The 17,384-nt window shown below is 43.1% G+C and overlaps 1 long non-coding RNA gene across 1 annotated transcript; it reads right to left on the bottom strand.

The window, feature by feature from the left end:
• Positions 1-7,343: 7,343 nt before the first annotated feature.
• On the bottom strand, positions 7,344-15,931 carry LOC308372689. The gene is made up of 6 exons (XR_013968830.1): positions 15,574-15,931; positions 14,846-14,941; positions 14,480-14,652; positions 13,463-13,520; positions 8,477-9,505; positions 7,344-8,131 (listed from the first exon to the last, which is right to left on the bottom strand). It is a non-coding gene; the product is annotated as an uncharacterized lncRNA (long non-coding RNA).
• Positions 15,932-17,384: the final 1,453 nt, after the last annotated feature.

Genomic DNA, 17,384 nt, shown 5'->3' with positions numbered 1-17,384 from the left:
CCTTCAACAGTCTCATATTGAGACCTGGGCTGTCCACAGGCAATACAGGTCTTTGTCTGTCTTCTCTTCTGGACTGCGTTGCTGCTTCTTCGAGATGCCTTCCACTTGCGGGCACTCCTCTGAACCCACTGGCAGGGTTAGAGGCACTCCTCTGAACTCATCGGCAGGGTTAGGGGCACTCCTCTGAACTCATCGGCAGGGTTAGGGGCACTCCTCTGAACTCATCGGCAGGGTTAGGGGCACTCCTCTGAACCCACTGGCAGGGTTAGGGGCACTCCTCTGAACCCACTGGCAGGGTTAGGGGCACTCCTCTGAACTCATCGGCAGGGTTAGGGGCACTCCTCTGAACTCATCGGCAGGGTTAGGGGCACTCCTCTGAACTCATCGGCAGGGTTAGGGGCACTCCTCTGAACCCACTGGCAGGGTTAGGGGCACTCCTCTGAACTCATCGGCAGGGTTAGGGGCACTCCTCTGAACTCATCGGCAGGGTTAGGGGCACTCCTCTGAACTCATCGGCAGGGTTAGGGGCACTCCTCTGAACCCACTGGCAGGGTTAGGGGCACTCCTCTGAACTCATCGGCAGGGTTAGGGGCACTCCTCTGAACTCATCGGCAGGGTTAGGGGCACTCCTCTGAACTCATCGGCAGGGTTAGGGGCACTCCTCTGAACTCATCGGCAGGGTTAGGGGCACTCCTCTGAACTCATCGGCAGGGTTAGGGGCACTCCTCTGAACTCATCGGCAGGGTTAGGGGCACTCCTCTGAACTCATCGGCAGGGTTAGGGGCACTCCTCTGAACTCATCGGCAGGGTTAGGGGCACTCCTCTGAACTCATCGGCAGGGTTAGGGGCACTCCTCTGAACTCATCGGCAGGGTTAGGGGCACTCCTCTGAACCCACTGGCAGGGTTAGGGGCACTCCTCTGAACTCATCGGCAGGGTTAGGGGCACTCCTCTGAACTCATCGGCAGGGTTAGGGGCACTCCTCTGAACTCATCGGCAGGGTTAGGGGCACTCCTCTGACCTCATCGGCAGGGTTAGGGGCACTCCTCTGAACCCACTGGCAGGGTTAGGGGCACTCCTCTGAACTCATCGGCAGGGTTAGGGGCACTCCTCTGAACTCATCGGCAGGGTTAGGGGCACTCCTCTGAACTCATCGGCAGGGTTAGGGGCACTCCTCTGAACTCATCGGCAGGGTTAGGGGCAGGGCATGTGAGAGTTCTGGAACACAAAAAAGCAATAATAGTTCCTGAGTTAATCATGTCGTAACATTATGATATACAGTATATTCCAAAGCTTTATGTTAACATGTCTGTTGGCATCGCCTGCTTTAGCAGTGCACCAGCAGAGAGCGGTTGGCCAACGGATTCTTGGGGGCATACTTCAACACAGCCATAACAGCTGGATCAAACACAGCAGGGAGGATGACACCTGGCTGCTTAAGGTCCACCAGCGAATGGTACTTCCCCTGTGCCACCCCAGTCAGCCCTGGGCCTGGAATAATTCAGTGGCCATCCGCTTTCTTCTTGTGCACTGCTAAACTCTTCACACCTGGTTAGGCTGGAGCTATGGGAAAGTAAAATAAACCAGTTATCATTTCACTTATGTCACTGAAATTAACACATTTGATTACATAAAAAGGATAACAGTGTGTTTACCATCAACTGATGATGCCTGCAGTTGAGCAGTTGTAACGCAGGAGTAGATTCGTTCTGCAGAGTGGGGTCATCTTCAGGCGGCTCCTGGAGGAGAAAGTATGTGAACCCCTTGAGCACTTAAGAGTTTTCTGTTGTTTTACCATGATTTTTCATTTTTTTCATCGCCAATTTTCCATAGATGAAATGTCAGGTTTATGTTTATCAATTGCATGTACTTGTTTGGAGGGAATTGTTTGAGTAGCCAAAAAACTACATGGAATTAGTGTATGTGCAAAAGTAAGTGAACCCCCAGCTGCATTGGTAATGTCAAGCAGGTAACAGATGTCAATTCATCAATTAAGCAAACAAAACAACTAAGACATCCTTAGGAAAAGGGTAGGGCAACTTAAAATGAAAAGAGAGAGGAAACCAACCAAACTACTGTAGTGCCAAGGTGTACCCACACAGATCAACAATGGCGAGAGTAAAGGAGATATCTGAGGACATCAGGAAGAAGGTACCGACAGCCCATCAGTCTTGGGAAAGCTATAAGACCATCCCCAAAAGATTCCAGCTCAATCCATCCACTGTGAAACAAATAATTTACAAATGGAGGAGAAAAGCGACATACAACATGACCGCATCTCTGGCTAGAAGTGGACGCCCATCAAGACCATCACCAAGAAGTACTAGAAGGTAATAAATCAGGTAAAAGCCAACCTACATATCACCTCTGAAGAGTTGCGGACCTCTCTGGTTGCGCGTCTGATTGTAGACGCATGTGCATTTACCCCGATGCTGCCAGAGACTGGGTTAGGGCATTTACCCCAGATGCTGCCAGAGAGGTCTGCACCTCTTTAGAGGTGATGTGTGGGTTGGCTCTCTCTACTGTAGAGGACGGAGGAGGAAAGTCAAACCAAACACTATATAGTCTACAACAAGTGGAGTGTGTGTGTGTGTGAGTGTGTGAGAATGAGTGAGAGAGTGTGTGTGTGTGTGTGTGTGTGAATGACAAAGAGTGCGTGTGTGTGTGAGAGTGAGAGTGCTTGTGTGTATATGAGAGAGAGAGAGAGCAAGGGAGAGAGAGAGAGCAAGGGAGAGAGAGTGTGTGCATGTGTGAGTTAGAGAGAGACTGTATCAGTGCAAACCCATGACAGCGACACAATACACTTCCATCGCTTTGAGTGGGCGTGGTGTAGCGTGGTGAAATAGCATAACAGACTGGACTAGTGAGCTAGCTAGCAGGCTGGTAAGTTAGAAGCTATCTAGTCACTTGTCTTTATATCAAAACTGTCATTCTGTTGAAATAAGCCCAGGACTAAATATATAACATACCAGGAGCAACAACACGCCCTTACAAGCCTTTCTATTTTGCAAATTAAACGACCAAACGATGCCAGAGTCCTGCAATTTTCAAACCGTCAGAGACAACACCAAACAATCTGATTGGCTGCTGCCGGGGAAAGTCGCTCCTCATTTGCATAGGATTCAACTTTTCCAACTTTTTTCGGTCGAGTCGGCCCAAAACGGTGGTCAACGTCACAATGGATTGGCTCCAGTAGAAATGCATGGGATATAGAATATGGCATCTCGTTACGTATCATGGGTTTGCACCGTGTGTGTCAGAAAGTGAAAGAAAGAGTGTGAGTGTGAGTGTGAGTGTGAGTGTGAGTGTGTGTGTGTGTGTGTGTGTGTGTGTGTGTGTGTGTGTGTGTGAGTGTGCGCATACACTCACTGGATCTGAAGCGGCGGCCAGGCATTTCAGGATGAGTCCTTCAAATGTGGTCATGAGCAACATCTGTTCCTCAGGGATGGGCTTCTTTAGTGATCTTCTCTGCAGGCTGGCAATGTCTGCACAGGCTAACCAAACACCTGTTAGTGACACCTGACAAAGCGTTAGTTGAGCAAACCCACTCTGTGTCCGTGTGTGTGTCCATGTGTGTTTGTACTTGTAAGTGTGTGTGTGCGTCTGTGTATGCTTATACATTCTGTGAGCCTGGGCAGAAGAAGTGCTGTGTGTGTGTGTGTGTGTGTGTGTGTGTGTGTGTGTGTGTGTGTGAGTGAAAGCAAGATGGGAGAAGAGAGAGAGGGGGCAGGAGACGTGTTACATAGATCAAAGACTGGGGGGGAAATTAGACAGACTTCAGTTGATTGTCTGAGAGTCTACTGTGGTACTAGTATAGTTTTTATAACGTTATTTGTACATTATACGTATGTAATGTTTGTATATTGTAAAAGAGAGATAGTATCAATCCCCTAGTAGTCCAGCTGTTAGTTAGTGCAATGTATTAAGCCAATAGCTGTAGTCTCTTACCAAGCCAGAGATTCTGACGAGTTATCAGCACATTACAAGTCAGATCTATGGAGTAAAGATGAGTTTACATCACAACATGAAAACCGTACACATAAATATCAAATACAATCATGTTCATTTATTATTAGTAGCCTACGTAATTTCAAGTCTGTAACGTCAGTCTCTTAGTAAGCTAGCGATGCACAACATTACAACATTGTCAGAAACGGACTTACAAGACTATTTAACGTCACGACATAAAAACTGCACACATGACTATATAAAACGATCATGTCCATTTATAATTTGACGTGCCATTTCACCACAAGTATTCATCGTTACCTAGCTAGCGATGCTAGCCAATTGGTGACACAAAATTAGTGTCAGTACTTTGCTGACAATATAAGATCGTGTAACAACATGAAAACCAGACACAATACCAACAAATGTTATTATGTTCATTCATTCTTTAGCACATAGTTACCCCAAACTTGTCTGATGTGAGAAAATCCTGTCATCAAGGGAATTAGCAGCGAACACTAATGTTACCACAAAACAGGTTAACTTTTATGGAAATATCTGGCGATGTAAATGTAACCTGTAGTTTAACTTTCACCCCAAACAATGTATCTCACCTGTAATGGATGGACACTAGCGTGAATAAATGAATGAAGCGAGTCTCTGGCGACTTGTCCCGTCTCCTGTCAGAAGTTTGCCTGAAGTAGATAAAAGTTTTTCAAAAAACCGGGCGTCTTTAGAAAAAAAATCGGAACAGCGCCAAAACGTTGTGGCCAAAATAATATTACACCCGTAGTGGTTTAGCACTACCATTGAAAATGCATTGGAAACCGTTTAGCTAAAGAGTTCTCGGCTGCCGAAACTCATTTTAGTCGGCGTACTGATGAAGATGCATCGAATGAAAGCAAGCTAGATACACAAGCACTTTAATCACATTTTTCCGAATCGAAATCGGACGTTTAAAATTAACATTGGCATTGCTGACTTTGCCAAACACGTCTTGCTGTTGCAATGTTAATTAATGAACTGAAGTCATAAGTGAAAAGGCGTTTACTAAATTACATGAATGACAGCAAGCTAGATACACAAGTAAACATTTTTAACGCGATTTAACCGCGATCGAACCTTTAAAATCAATCTTGACATAAACCTTAAACCTTGCTTAACTTAAATTACATGAAGGATAGCTAGGCAAATACTCTGATATTATTTTGTAATGCATTTTACCGCCATCGAAACTATGGGCCCTATCTTGCACCCAGCGCAATTGACATTGTCACCGACGCATGTATCATTCCTATCTTGCACCCGGCGCACAGCGCGATTTTCCCTCCAGAGGCGCGCTTCGAAATGAACTTGCGTCGACATGGGCGGGGGCGAAACAGAGAAGGCGTTTCTCTGGCGCAAGTGGTATTTTGCAGTTTCAAAACAACGACGTGCGCCGTGCGCCATTGACCAAAAAAAAGCTGGTCTAATGTGAGGCGCAATGTCTAAAGTCTGTAACGCGTATTCAGAACGCTATTTTAAGGGCGCATGTGCTTGCCCGCACAGTATAGGACCTGTAGGCAACACTTTACTTCTGTCGTCTTCACGAGAGATTTACACCAATTGTTTGGCAAGCCATATATAATTACAAGGAAAATAAAGTATTTACCACATGAGGAAATCATTGTGATATCCGTATCCAAGACATTTAAAAACTAGGCATACATCTAGCGTACACAATTGGCCCAAATGATTCAGGTTAATTGAAGCTGCGTGACATTTGATTTATTGTATGGCTTTGTTGCATTTATTTAATGCCAGTATTATTATAAATCTTGTAAACTCATCTCTGTGTATGTGGACTTTATTTATGTACCTTGGGTTTGGTCAGCTGGTGCACTGGCTTGGGTGCCGATTTCCATGCCCCCAAATCCCTGCACGCTCTCAGGCGTGAGGGTAGACGTGGCGATGTCCTCTGCTGCCGTCAGATCCTGGGTCGAGGCAGATCCACCTCCCGTGAAGGCACGAGAACGTGTGTTACCTTCCAGCTTGGATGTCCCACGTCTCCGGACGTTATTATAGCGTTTTCGGCAACGTTTTCGGGTGCCCCGTTGCAGAAACAATCACGGCAATATCTTGACATGCTTGCTTGACTTTGCTTACTTTTGGAGGGTTCCTCGCATCCCCATATATATCTATCTCCCGGCTTTTTACAAAGCCATACAATAAATCAAATGTCACGCAGCTTCAATTAACCTGAATCATTTGGGTCAATGTGTAGGCTACATGTATGCTTATTTTTAAAATATCTTGGATATGGATTTCACAATGATTTCCTCAAGTGGTAAATACTTTATTTTCCTTGTAATTATATATGGCTTGCCAAAAAATTGGTGTAAATCTCACGTCGGTCTCCTCGGCTGTGAACTTCTCCGGTCTTCCACCAGGTAATTCCGCCATCAAAATAACAAGCCGCTATGGACTATGCGCTTCTCGCTCTTAAAGGGGATGTGAAATGACGCTCCGATTGGTTTATTGCATATTACGCCCAAACCACACCTATGGCTGAGTAACCTCCTTTGGACCAACCCTTTTGACACTTGCGCTGGACGCAAGTGTGTTTTTTCCGCCGTTAAAATAGCAACTGCGCCATAGAGCCGCCCACACAGCTACTTGCGCTTGGCGCCGTCCTATTTGCGTTTCTGATCGGCAAGATAGGGCCCTATGAGTTAAACCCAATTGGAAAAATGTAACCTTGAATTACCGGACAAAATGTAACCTTAAAACGTTTACACAGTTTGCTTATACATTAAACCTACACAATACATTTGGCATAGATTACACTTTTTTGTTCTCCTAACACATACTTTTAATGTACCTTTTCCGATTTTTTTAAGAGGTGTCAAACTTCAAAAGTGGAGTGACTGAGAGCTGTGATTGAGAGCAGTGGGAAATAATGGAGGGGGGAGGGGAGTACTAGGCATCCAACAGACAAAGCAGTCAATCACAGCAGATATGCAAATGAGATAGACAAACGAAACATTGCAAGATCGTACTTTTCGTCTAGAGTAGCAAATTAAACTGTGTGAAGCACACATCACCCTTAAACTCTAGGTCTAGCTAGCTTGCTAGCTATCCAGTTGCTCGTCAACTGACGAGTTTGTAACTTGCTGTTACCACAGGCTTTCCTTCTAGAATCAAATGTGCTGATAATCGCATATTTTACACAACGGTTGTGATCACTTGTTGGAATTAAATACTCAATTCAGGTTTTAATACCGATCCCAGGGGAAATACGTTGCCTATCCCTTACCTACAGATCCAACTAACTGTCCTACGTGAAAGCACAAACCCAGCAATGTATCTGTCGGCAGAGAATACATATTGACCAGAGAATATTTTAACGATGTTGAAGCAAACCTTTAATAAAATATTACACATATAAAAGATACAAATGCAGATATGGTATTAGCTTGGACTAACGCGCGCACTGTCACAAGTATTTTTTGTCTGTTTTGCTACTTAAAGGGATATTTGTTTAAACAATGTGTGTATGAAATACCAACAAGAAAACACAAACATGCATAAATAACTGATTTGGTAAGCATTTCTAGGCAAAATAACCGTTTAGAAAATCGTACCACAGGTAACGCATATCTTGTTTTAGGTCCAAACTTAATACCTCATTAAAACGAAAAAAATAAGCAGTTTCACTTGGGCACCCCTTCTAATATCTTTTAGTAGGGTATAAGCTAATTGTGTGCCAAATTTCATGCATTTATCACTCGTCACGATCGAGCCTAAATTGTGCATTAAGCTATACAGGTTAATATACTGTAACCCTACACCCCACCCTCTCTACTTCCTTCAGCTGAAGTGAGGACACCCCACCCTCTCTACTTCCTTCAGCTGAAGTGAGGATTTTCAATCAGTGTAATCGAATTTCATAGGCACAACGCATCTGCCTTTTTGATCAGAAAAGGTAAGTTGTAAGTTTAAACTATGCAATGTTTGGTGTATATAATAATACAAGGAACTTGATTGTTATATTTTAAATCATTAACAGTGTTTGGAAATGATCTCCATCAGTATCAGTTGACAGAGTCTCCAGAGAAACCAGCTCGCAGATGTTGCACTGGGTGGGGATGTCAAACACCAGCTGGGGGAAATCACGAGTCAGCCTCTTCTTCAACACATCCTGTCTGTAACACATCAAAACACTGACCATTAAGAGTCACAGGAGTACCATCAAAAGCATGATGGAGGTGGTACAAGACATTACAGGCTAGAACCTATCTACCATACAGCACATTTAACACCAAAGATGCCCAAGAAAGGCAAACCAAACCACACACACACACACACACACACACACACACACACACACACACACACACACTACACATCAGCGGTTCTCCTTGTTGCCAACTGGTACATGTCTGTGCAAACAGCAAGGCTTAAGAACTGTCCGTCACACACCTTTTGTGTAAAGCTGGCCGTGCTCATGACAAATAATAAGACTTGAGAGAAACATGCTGTGCAGTTACCTGTAGTGTGAAGCATCAAGACCATCATTTGCGTTCACCAGTTCAATGAAGGCCTTCCTCAGCTGGCCCATTCTCAGCACCTCTTGGTTGACAAGCAGCCTTTGGCGAATTATCCTCTCACAGAATATCTTATAGCTGACATGAAACATGGGCTCATTCCTAAAACACATATGAATGAGAAGCAAAGAAATGAATAAGTGTTGTGATTGTGTGCACATACAACAGAATGCAGATTCAATGTTTGCTTATATAATGTTAAGTTAGTAGCTCCTTGAAATACAATATAGTAAATAACTTGCTGTTCTTTCTCTGGTTTTTACAAAAACATGGTGTACTGATTGTTACAGCCTTTGTGGTACTGCACCTCCAGAGCCACACAATCTTTGTCTTTTATATGCATCAGAATACTCTAGTCATCCTTCAACTCAGCAGCCTTCTGCAATTGGCCTTAACGAAACACAAAGGCTGCGCCCAGCTTTTCTTTGGAGTCTGCTTACTCTGTGCTTCAGACGAGACCAGTGGTTCTGACCAGACCAGATGCTTACTCTGTGCTTCAGACGAGACCAGTGGTTCTGACCAGACCAGATGCTTACTCTGTGCTTCAGACGAGACCAGTGGTTCTGACCAGACCAGATGCTTACTCTGTGCTTCAGACGAGACCAGTGGTTCTGACCAGACCAGATGCTTACTCTGTGCTTCAGACGAGACCAGTGGTTCTGACCAGACCAGATGCTTACTCTGTGCTTCAGACGAGACCAGTGGTTCTGACCAGACCAGATGCTTACTCTGTGCTTCAGACGAGACCAGTGGTTCTGACCAGACCAGATGCTTACTCTGTGCTTCAGACGAGACCAGTGGTTCTGACCAGACCAGATGCTTACTCTGTGCTTCAGACGAGACCAGTGGTTCTGACCAGACCAGATGCTTACTCTGTGCTTCAGACGAGACCAGTGGTTCTGACCAGACCAGAGACTCCTGAGCTGTTGTCAGCTGGTCTGGTTGGAGAGGAGAGCTGGAACTGTCCATTGGCTGAAAAACACATATCAGATGTTAGAATGTGTGTGTGTATGTATGTATATATATATATATATATATATATATATATATATATATTAGGGCCGGGACTCGATTAAAAAATGAATCAAATTAATTAGAGGCTTTGTAATGAATTAATCGAAATTAATCGCATTTTAATCGCAAATAAATATTTCACCTGAGAACAGTGAGAAGTAATTTTTTTCACATGGATTTTTAGTATACCATTGAATAATGACTGAATGCATAAGCTTAAGCAGCACAAATATTGTTTATTTTTGTTCAAGTCCAACAGACCAGAGCAATTTTTGCCATTAAGTGCAGGGTTTTTCCTGGGTCAAAATGGCTCTTCGGTGCACCCCAAAAAAAATTGCGCGCTGCGCGCGCACAGTCTGTCTTATCTATCACCGTATTAGCAGACATCAAAGTCTTTTTTTTCCCCTTTTCTTACATTTCATAAATAATGGAGGATATGCTTGAGGTTATCATTTTTACTTTAAATCAAAATCGACAATAGGCTAATACATTGACAATAGTCCAAGCCCCATGGTGCTATCATGTATGGTTCAAAGATTATCAAGGTTTACCTCATATATATATATGCAAACTACTGAAATCTATATCAATAGAATCTAGGACTAACCAGTGGTCAGAAATGGAGCGCCATAAATATTGAAACCGCCGACTGATGAAGTCAGGTTGCATACGCAGGTTGAGTAATTAAGTGATTGGCAGCTGGCCGCTCTGTCCATTCGCGCACCTCACAGTTGCGTATAGATCAGACTTATCAACTCGATTACTATTGATGAAAACAGAACGAGGGCTTGGCTGTAGCCTACTTGAAACATAGGCTACTATTCACAACATATTCGCTGACATGCATTGCATACATGATGATATGCTTACAAATCTGCTTAAAACAACTAGTGAAGGTGTTTTAGAATAATATTTATGCCATACAATAAGTGACGTTATGTTAACACCACTTATTAATGTTATAGTAAACACTATTAACACCCAAGCTATTAAAAAGGTGACAAACAGTTATAAACCTTGATAGATAGAAAAATCTTTAATCAATCAATTTTAAATATTTCAGTAGCGGTGGCTGTCTAGATTACGACAAGTAACTTGTTTGGATTTCAACTGAAACATGTTTTCGGTTTTATCCCGTTGTGTAGTAGACCAACACGCAAAATGAGCTGATACACGAGGTATTGTGTATCAAGATCCAATCGTGATTTAGGCCTACCTGTGGTACGTGTCAAGAGATTAGCCAAACATTACCGATATGACCAAGTATGATCTCTATCAAAATCCGTAATCTCTCGTGAACATCTCCTCACTCGGTCGTCAGCTGTCGTCCCTGTGATAAGCGGGTAAACCTCAATTTAAAGAGGGATAGAGGTATCGGTGTCGGTTGAAAACTGTATGACCCTCACAAGTTCTCGTTGCGAAATCGAATTCGCTCAGTTCGTTCCATGACAGTTTGTACACACAGAAATAAATGGCTGTCTAGTACACTTAATAACGTTCTACAACTGTAATGTTTTGCACACATACAATTTAAATACCCCTTTTGGGCTGGAGCGTATATTGTTTAAAATCCGTTATCCTGATTGACACCGAAATCTATATTAAGTAACGTGTACCAGCGCGTAGGTGTTTATAGGTCGTGGGTGCTAATAGGATGTCTATGGTGCTAATAGGTCGGACAACATTTTTAACTAACATCTTCTCTAAACTGGCAACTTGGAGAAGCCTCTGTTCAATGATTGGCTGAGGGGGTGGGAGGCGGGATCTGCTGCTGCTGTCTTGAATTCAACGTGAGGGCTCAAAACACCGTTAAACTGAATTGGATGACAGTTTTTTTTTTTTTTAAATCGCAGACTCTTTTTTTTTTTATTTAGGCGCTCGGGATTTTTCATAGGTGCACGGGAAAACGGCTTAGGCGCGCGCCGAAATTTTCTCTATGCAGGAAAAACCCTGAAGTGTAGCAATACCATATTTAGAAATGTATTACATTTCAGAAATCCAGGTAGCCTACAGATAGGTAGACCTTCTGTAAACTATAATACTTTGGGTTTTTTAAGTAAAACACAATACTTTCAAGTACATTCAGAACATTGGAAACCCTGACTGTTAGAAAACATCTCTGGTTGTACCCGGAGTCAGGCTTAACGTCCACGCTAGCTGCTATATGTTTTGCATTGAGGTGATACTCGATGTGCTACAACCAACGCAGTCTCATCAGTTTCTTTGTTCATGTTCACTGTGCCACTGTGGTTTGTTGTTCAACTCATAGACATATATATGTATGTCTAAGGTTCAACTTGTTTGAACCGAATTTATGCGTGTTAGTTGGTGCGCCAGTATAATCGGTCCATCTGAAACTCCTCCAGTGAGAAACGTTCCGCGGTGCAAAAATAGATACGATTAAAATGCGTAAATTTTTTTAACGCGTTAATTTTTGTGAAATTAATTAATCTGAATTAACGCGTTAAAGTCCCGGCCTTAATATATATATATTACGTACATCTACCAAATGCTGGCTGTGTACAACGCCTGTTGTCTCCCTTCCCCTTCTGCCACACAACCCTCCCCCTTCCCATCTCCACCCGGCTGACCTCAAGCAGAGGGGTCCCCCATTATGTGCTGTGGCTCTGCTTAAGGTTTTGTCCCTGACTTAAGGCCGAATTATGCTCTGTTTTAGACGTAACGCATAAGCACGTAAGATACACAACCCCCCCTTGCGCGGTAAAATACCCCCCCTTACGTGCTTAAGTGCGTCGCCCAAAATTCCTGACTATGCGACTAAAACACTACGGCCCTACACAGCTCGCAAAGGCTGTGATTGGCCGGCTACCACAGCCTTTCACACAGAGTCTCACGTTTCCGGGTTAATAGCATACAGTCTTTTTTAGACCCAGAAATTTTTTTTAAATCATGAATACCCTGCAGACCGTCTCACAAGCCTTTTCTTATGGATTAGGAACAAACATAACAGAAGAGGTCCGAAGACATGAACTCCTTTACAAATCCTCTGAGTTCATATTGACGTGAATCCATCAATTGCACCAGCGAGTTTGATAGAATGAGCCCGGTCTGCTCATACAAAAGTTAACAGTAACCTGCCGTTACCTTGTGGCCAGCACCATTGTAGTTACAACATAATGAGATTCTCTTGCCGTTTACCACCTCATCTTTGAATAATGTAACTCATAAACACATCGTTTTAAAGCCTGTCGCAGTCATTAAAAGATTTCAATAAACGAACTTTTGCGTCATGTGCTGTCTTTTTCGCCACTGGTACTGAATTGCCAACATTTGTATTTTGTGTAACACATGTATTCATAACATCAAGCCTTTCGCCCACTACACTTTCATGCTCCGGTAAGTTTTTTTCCTTTGTCCTGCTGCAATAAATAGGCTTACTTAACTCCAAAAAAAATCTACAGTTCTGGCGTCAATTTGCTTTGCAACACGCAACACGGCTCACAAGCCTTGCAACACGGCTCTGCGTCTAAAACGAACCTTAAATCAAAACTTGTCTAAAACAAGTTCCTTGTGTAAATTACGTGCTTACGCGTTACGTCTAAAACAGAGCATAATTCGGCCTTAACAGGGAGTTTTTTCTTGCCCCTGTTGCCATTGAGCATGCACTAAGGGGGTTCAGGCTCTGGGCTCTTGTATTGTTATGGCGCTAAATAAATAAAATGGAATTGTGTGGGACTGGGAATGTGTGCATGCATTTTATAAACTTCAAAAACTTCAAACGTGTTTCCTTCCAGAAAGAAAGAATTCCAGAAATCAATTGGTATTATCAAAATAATAAGAATCGGCCGTGAATACGAATAAAAATAAGAATTTGTTCATAAGTACAGTATACCTCTTGCTGCATGAGGCCCTGTTTATGTATGTGTGTGTGTGTGTGTGTGTGTGTGTGTGTACCTCAACCCTGAACTGGCTCTCCCCATCCTGCAGCGACTCATTCACTTCCTGAAGTGTCCTCTATGGATCAGAGATCGCAGGGGTCAGAGTTCAAAAGTGAAATGTGCAAGGATGATGGTCAAAGTTCATCGTCAAGAAAAATCAAACCAGAGTGCTCTATGAAGCAAAATATAATATATATACATTATATAACATATATAATCCCTGATATAAATATTACCAAAATATAATGCCTGATATAAATATTACCAAAGGGAATAAAGAAGAAGAAAACTAAGGCAATACGTAAACATGTGTGTGTGTGTGTGTGTGCGTGTGTGTGTGCGTGTGTGTGTGTGTGTGTGTGTATAACTATGACCACTCTCCTGGCTGTGCGTGTATGTGTGTACCTACACCCACTCTGCTTGCTGGCTGTCTGTGTGTGTGTCTGTGTGTCTGTGTGTCTGTGTGTCTGTGTGTCTGTGTGTCTGTGTGTCTGTGTGTCTGTGTGTCTGTGTGTGCATGCGTGTGTGCCTAAGCCAACTCTGCTGTCTGCTGTCTGTGTCTGTGTCTGTGTCAGTGTCTGTGTACCTACGCTCACTCTGCTGTGTGTGTGTGTGTGTGTGTACCTATAATTGCTCTGCTGTCTTCCCAGCTGCTGATGCAGGTCCCTAGTTCATTTTTCAGAGTAGCCACAGTCGGTATAAACACACATGTTAACTACACATTCATATACTCACACACATTAATTAACACACACCTTATTGGCTTGTGCCAGTGAGTTGCCTTTTTCCTTAGTCTCTCACACACACACACACACACACACACACCGATGTGTTTGAGAGGGAGAGTAGATCTGAACCAACTCTGTTGTTCTGTGCATCTGACAATAAAAGACTTGACTTGAGACACACACACACACACACACACACACACACACACACACACACACACACACACACACACACACACACACACACACACACACACACACACACACACACACACACACACACACACACACACACACACACACACCTGGGTGCCTTGTGACAGTGAGTTGTCTTTTTCCTCCAGGTGTTTCTGTAGTTCATCGTGCTTTAGCTGTCGGTTTGACCCCGCCTGCTCCGCCAGACTCCACCCAGTCCTACTCCCTCTCTTCTACGCGGGCGAATCAACACACAGAGCTCCTGGTTCCTTCCTACTTCATGCTGCCAAACACACACACAACACATGTTAACATAGACACATTTACATTTACATTTAGTCAATTAGCAGACGCTTTTGTCCAAAGCGACGTAGGGGGAGAGAACAGTCAAGCTAAGAGCAATAAAACCTGGTGTAACAATAAATACACACAGACATCAAGATACAATGTCTTAAATGTTCTAATGTGTGTATTACCTGTAATGCTTGTGTGATGAATTGAGTGGCCTTCTCCAGGTCGATGCAGGCTTGCTTGTGACTCATCGTGTCAATTTGCTGAGTAATTTCATCTATCTAGATAGATAGATAGATAGATAGATGGATACTTTATTGATCCTGAGGCTGATGAAAATCAAGCAAAGACAAACGTTCAGAAACTGATATTCAAGATTAAGGTAAAACTTGACGGCAATTTTCAATACGCTAGAAGATGAGATTCAATCAGCAATGGCGATGGATCAACAATCGTTGTTGAGTCATTGCATCTATCCCCACGGAGGGAGAAGGTAGCTTCATAAAGTTTGATCTGCTCGCCTGTGTCTAGACAATAGGTCAGAGACGTCTAAGATTCTCATATCCAAATTAACATCGACATCAGACAGCTCTTCAAAGCCACGTTACCAAGTATCAATCTGTCTATTTTCCATGGTAGATCTGTAAACAGATAAATGAAATGCACAATTCTTAGCGGTCAACAAGAGACCCTTTCGTCAATACCGGGCTCATTAGGCTACTACGTATTAGGCAATCTTACTTAGGGGGAATGAGGCTCAAATCAATACAACTCAAAAGACAACCTCTGTAATTAAATGAGAAAGCACTGTATGTTTTCTTAAAAAAGGAAGAAGGCGAAAATATTCACACTACCATCAAACTAAGAATACGTTTAATCAGAAAATCCGAACAAAGCGGTAACGCTCACATACCTTCTCTCCCTCAGACTCCAACAGCAGCGTGCTTCGGGCAGCGGGTGTTTTGCTAGTAAAAGTTTGGCATCTGTCGATGTCCTCATTATGGCATGTAGCCTATGAGTTTAACATACTAATTTCACAATTACAGTCAACACCGCACCTCGCCAGCTTTCTCTGTTAAGACAAAACATTTTCCTACACTCAACACAACTTTCCCTGCTGAAGACCTTGTTAGCTACTATCAGCAATAACTTTCTTGTTTGACCAAGTTGACGATATCCAAGTAGTTCGTAAGCTGCAGACTGAAGGAAAAGATGATTGAGGCGATTTTATATTCTAAAATATTCGCTTAAGTAGAAGGTATGAAGATGTGTTTTGCTTATCATAGGCAGCGGGCCAGAAATCATAGCTCATCTGGAAAGTGAGTTTCGTTGTGACCGTTTGGTGGCAACTTAAAAACATGTTTTCTTGATCAATTTGGGGGTGCTGAATCCAAATCTGGCTGTTGCCACGGCGTCAGCCTGCACGTTTGACCACCACAAGGGGCGCTATATTCATTTTTGCTTATTTATGGTTAGAAACAGAGTTTTAAAGTTTTCTTTCCTGTTCAGTGATAACATTTTACAGATAGCTCTGTAACAACATTTTCCATGAAACTGAAAACTGTGTGTATGTGTGTGTGTGTGTGTGTGTGTGTGGGGGGGGGGGGGGTGCAGGGGGCTAGTTCAAACTGACTTCAAATGCTGGTTTTGGACCGTTTCTTTACTTCAAGCCATGTTTTTCTCCAAACATGACAGTTGATTGTTATATTGTAGAACAGCATACATATACATTACAATCTAGACTCAAGGATTGAAGAATGGAAGATTAATTAAAAAATTAAAGAAAGATTAAAGAAAATTAAAGTTTTATTAATTTTATTCAATTGGAACACACATGTTCCCATCTTAACTTGTCTCTTGATCAGGGCAAATAATCTCTCATTTGACATTGAGACATCAATACAGAAACAGTCACAACTAAGCAAAACACTCATGTACAGTATGTAAAACCCATAACCGGAGAACAATCAAAAAAAGGCATACACAGTAGTTATTGTGTGGGTAGTCTCAGTCAATAGTAAATTCGATAAAGAGGCTGACTTTCATATTTACACGCATCTACAAATCATCTTCGCTGTCATCTTCACCACTGCTCACAGCATCATCTTCTTCTGCATCATTGTTTTGACAGTCAACACAGCGACAAAGGTCAGTGCAAGGTAGTTCACCAGAAAGACATGAACAAGTACGTGAACTGCACTTCCCCTTCTTACACTTGCAAGAGACACTCTGCAGCACACTCAGAGGAGCCACAGGACCTGATGTCCACTGGAATGAGATGCTCTCTCCTTCCATTTGCCACCCATGGCCTACTGGACTGGGTGCCTGTATCCATGCCTTGAGACAGCGCCTATGTATGGCTGCCTGGTAAGATGCTCGTGCAGTGTGCAGTTGAAGGGCATCTTTGTTTGGTGGTAAACCATCCTCGAAACGGCACAGCAGTGTGAAAACATTGTATCGAGCCTCATTGATGCTTGTTGTCTTTTCTCCATATAGTGCACAAACAAACTCCTCAACTCCCTGAAGCAAATCATAATCTGGATTCCAATCAGTACCCAGACGCTTAAAAATGCTTACAGCAGCAGGCGAATCAAGCATCAGGCGAAGGGGTTTCACTTTCCCTTTGCCTTTGAATGCACTGACGCTGTCACAACCAGTGAATACATGGAGGCCCAATATGGCATGACATATGTTTTGTCCGTATTTGGATGACATGTGTGTGAT

The sequence above is a fragment of the Sprattus sprattus genome, assembly GCF_963457725.1.
Source record: "Sprattus sprattus genome assembly, chromosome: 11".
Lineage (NCBI taxonomy): Eukaryota > Metazoa > Chordata > Actinopteri > Clupeiformes > Clupeidae > Sprattus > Sprattus sprattus.
The sequence above is the reverse complement of the archived record's forward strand: the minus strand, read 5'-3'. Positions and strand labels throughout refer to the sequence as shown.